The sequence below is a fragment of the Lathamus discolor genome, chromosome 18, assembly GCF_037157495.1.
Source record: "Lathamus discolor isolate bLatDis1 chromosome 18, bLatDis1.hap1, whole genome shotgun sequence".
Taxonomy (NCBI): domain Eukaryota; kingdom Metazoa; phylum Chordata; class Aves; order Psittaciformes; family Psittacidae; genus Lathamus; species Lathamus discolor.
This window is the reverse complement of record NC_088901.1, coordinates 1873123-1876792: the sequence shown is the minus strand read 5'-3', so window position 1 is coordinate 1876792 and position 3670 is coordinate 1873123. Positions and strand designations below refer to the sequence as shown.

Below are 3670 nucleotides of genomic sequence, written 5' to 3'. Positions count from 1 at the left end.
GCTTTCTTTGCTTTATTCACCCAAAACTGGAGGGAAATCCCAGCTCTAACCAAAAGTGTCCAGAAAGAGAGAGCCTTTGGGGTAATTCATCCCATGCAACAGGGGATAAAGGGCGAGGAATAAGATATTAACAGCTTACAATCATGGGTTTGGAACTGTTTAATTTCTATCTCATTCATGAAGATTTAGGAGCTAAAGCAGACAAATTCCACCAAACACAGGTTGGTTGTATTATGTTCTTACCCTCTCTGTGTAATATAAATCTGTATTTTTCATCAGCTACAGTCAAGTTAAATGAGTGCACGTATACTCCTCAAACAAGAATTTACCAGCTTTCTACCCCCATGGAGATGGAGGCAATGTATACACTTTTTAGTTCATGTTTATGTTAAAAAGATTTCTCACTCAGAAGAAATCTCTGCTTTGATTAAAGGAAACAGAGTAGGATAGGGAAACAGGTTATCCCTAATGCTACTATTTGGATTACATTGCCTGAGATCACTAAAAGGGAGATTGTACATGTATTTACAGATTGTATTAAGTCAATAGTGCTCACAGAGAGAGATGTTAGGCATAATCAGTTTAAAATCTCTATTAAAACTACAGAAATACCAGCTGTATTTAACCAGTCACCATAAATAAATCACACCAGTGGCATTTATATACATAACATGTTATACCCAACTGAATGCCAAACCATCGTTTAGATGGAGCTGCTTGCCAGAATCTCCATGATTTTTGAAGAGCAGCAGGATCTTAGTGGGAAAACAGAGGCAATTGGGCAGATAATATATTGTTATTTACTACACAAGCTCTGGTTAGAACCAGGCATTTAGGCCAAAAGGCCATGTCAAATCCTGTGCCACACAATGCTAATGTTCAGCTTTCCACAAAAGAAATCACTTTTCATGACTATTAAAATCAAATCACAAAAGTCAGCATTTGTACATAAATGCTTTAGCTTCTGTTGCTAGTAACCACTTCGTTCCTGTCAGAAAGATCAGACTTCTCCCCCCTCCAGCTTCCCCCTGTTGCTTTCCATCACCATTTTGGGAAGTTCAGATCCAAGGCAACGGTATCTGGGATCACTTTGCTTTGTTCTGTTAAGGAGCCATCAGACCTGGAGCTTGTTGCCAAGGAGCCCTGCCTCAGCTCTTGTGAGCTCTGTCCCTGAAGACCCATTCCTGAGGAGCTGAGTTGGGAGAACCACTGTGGTGATAAACCACCTACTGTATCTTCTGGCCATGCTTGGGATGATTTTGAAGGCTAGCTAAGAAACCCACTTCTGTCCTTGTGTTCTGCAGGGAATCACTGCAACAGGGAGAGTAAGATGGCTGATGGTGCCTTTACCCTGTTAAAACCAAGTAGCTCAATTCCGTGCTGAAAAAAGTGCTCTGATCTCAAGTCCAGTCTTGTTCTGAAGTCTTGAAGATGTCCTTTTCCTTCATTTAATTGGCAAAATCTGTAGATCATACAAGGAAGACATTCCCTGCCAAAAATCAAACATCACTAGTTTTTAATAATACAATGGGAATAACCCCTTAGAACATATGTAATTATGGCAATGAGTCATTCCAATGGCATCACATAACCACATTCACTGGGATTTTGACAAGGAAGAGGCCACATAAAACTCAAAGTGATTTCATTTCAGGCCAGTCTTGCCAACGGAGCCGAGGCTGTGTGGCAGATCTGACAGGCTGGGCTTCCGTCATCGACCTCTCTGTCTTGTCGGGTACACAGCAGGGACAAGATCCCACTGCAGGCAACTCAAAAAGAAGAAGAAAAGAGAAGTTTGAAATGGGAGGATGCATCAATAGCAAAGGAAAAGCTCGTGAGTCATAGAGCAGCAAAAAATGAGTACAGTAGGATATCTGACTGGTATGTGAACAGATACACAAGTAAACAACCACAGCTACAGATACCCTGCGAGTTAAGTACTGACTCTTAGCCCCAGCAATGCAATTTTGGTCAGGAAAACCAGGGGGAGAGAGGGCAGCGCAGCCGAAAGGATGCATTGATTCCAATCTGAATGCAATTCCCAGACGTTATCAGGAGAATCTGTTCTTGTGACAGTAAATCCAGGCTCGCAGCCCACTCCGATCGGGACGAAAGGGCTCACCATGAGAAGGGTTGGGGACAGCGGTGCTGAGACCTCCCTGTTAAGCTTCCAATGTGGGAATTCAGCAAGTAACTCTGAGGCATTACCAAGAGAAGTTCTCCACGACATAAACTCATGTCTAAAGCAAGCTATTTCTATTCTTTCACAGAAAGAGACAGCAGTTTTCTGGATGTGCTCCAAGATTATCTTGCTAACAATAAAAAGGGTGTTTTCTTAAGGAAAAGGAAGAAAGAGGGGGGGAGAACAGAGCAAGGATTACTCAACTATTTAGTCTAAAAACTCCGAAAATCAAAAGCATCTTCTGACAGATTGATATCAACTCTAATAGAAAACACACTTGTCCTGGGAAAACTCTGCTACATGAGCCTCAAGTCTGATAGCTTCAACAATTATCTGCAATTTGGCATTAATTTCTTAGGCCCACATCAATGTGTGCTTTTTAAATGCCCAAGGCACAGATAATTCTAGTAAGAGAGAGAGAAAAAAACACCACCCAAAAGACATCATAGGCTTAACCAAAACAGGCTCAACATGAGCCCTCCATCTTACAAAACATCTCCCAAGTCTCATTAAGAGGCTGTTGTATTATGCATTACCTAAAAGCAAAACGCTGAAAAGCATTAGAACAAAATCTCAGCAGCTCTGTTATTGTTCTGGATTTAGAGGAGCATTAGCAGAACGGGGAGGAAATGGAACAAGCCGTGAAGGCTCTGCTGCTAATAAGGGTTTAGGAACAATGGGCCAGACCTTTGTTTTGGGGGACAATTCCCCAACGTGCTGAGCAGTTTGGCCCCAGCCCAATCTCTGGTCTAAATCAACACCGTTTCAGTGGAGCTTTGTTAATTCCCCCTAGGTGAGGATCTTTCCAATCTCTATTAGAACCTGGCAGTAACAGGGATGGAGGCTCAGCCTTCAGATACTGCAGTGCCTATGCAATTCTTTACATGCACACCAAAACCAGCGATGTTATTCCTCAGTTTAAGAAGCCAGTAACGCAGCAATAACCCTGCGTGCCCGTGAACACCCCAACGCTGCCCCGTGCATGCGAGCGTGCTCCCACCAGCACCTTACACCCGCAAACCACCCGGTGACCGCCCTCATTCATCGCGCACGGGAAGCGGCATCAACGCCGAGCTCCCAAATGATTCTTATTATGTTGCTGTGAACAAACATCATTCCACAGACAATGAGGGCTGCTCTGCCAGCGCCCTCGCTATTACAGCATCCTCTGCCTTTGAACCGCTGCCCCGGGCAGGAGCCCCGCACACACAGCAGCGGCCCGGCCGCCGGGGCCGCCTCCCGCCGGGGCCTCCGCTCCGGACGGAGCCTTGTGGCCTCTCCCTGCCGCACCGAGGGCGGGGGGGCACGGCCTGGAGCTGGGGGGGGGGGGCCGGGAATCCCGGCGGGAGGAGCGAGAAACCCAACCGGGAAGCGAGGGGGGGGGCACGGGGCACGGACCGGGGCTGGGCCTCTCGCACGCGTTGCCATGGCGCCCGGAAGGCAGCCGTGGTTGCGCCTGCGCAGGCGGAAGACGGGATCGGCGGAAGT

General features: G+C 46.3%; 1 long non-coding RNA gene across 1 annotated transcript; it reads right to left on the bottom strand.

Moving 5' to 3' along the window:
• Positions 1–135: 135 nt before the first annotated feature.
• LOC136023401 (uncharacterized) lies at positions 136–3580 on the bottom strand. Its single transcript, XR_010616573.1, has 2 exons — positions 2719–3580; positions 136–1769 (listed from the first exon to the last, which is right to left on the bottom strand). It is a non-coding gene; the product is annotated as an uncharacterized LOC136023401 (long non-coding RNA).
• Between the last annotated feature and the right edge of the window lie 90 nt (positions 3581–3670).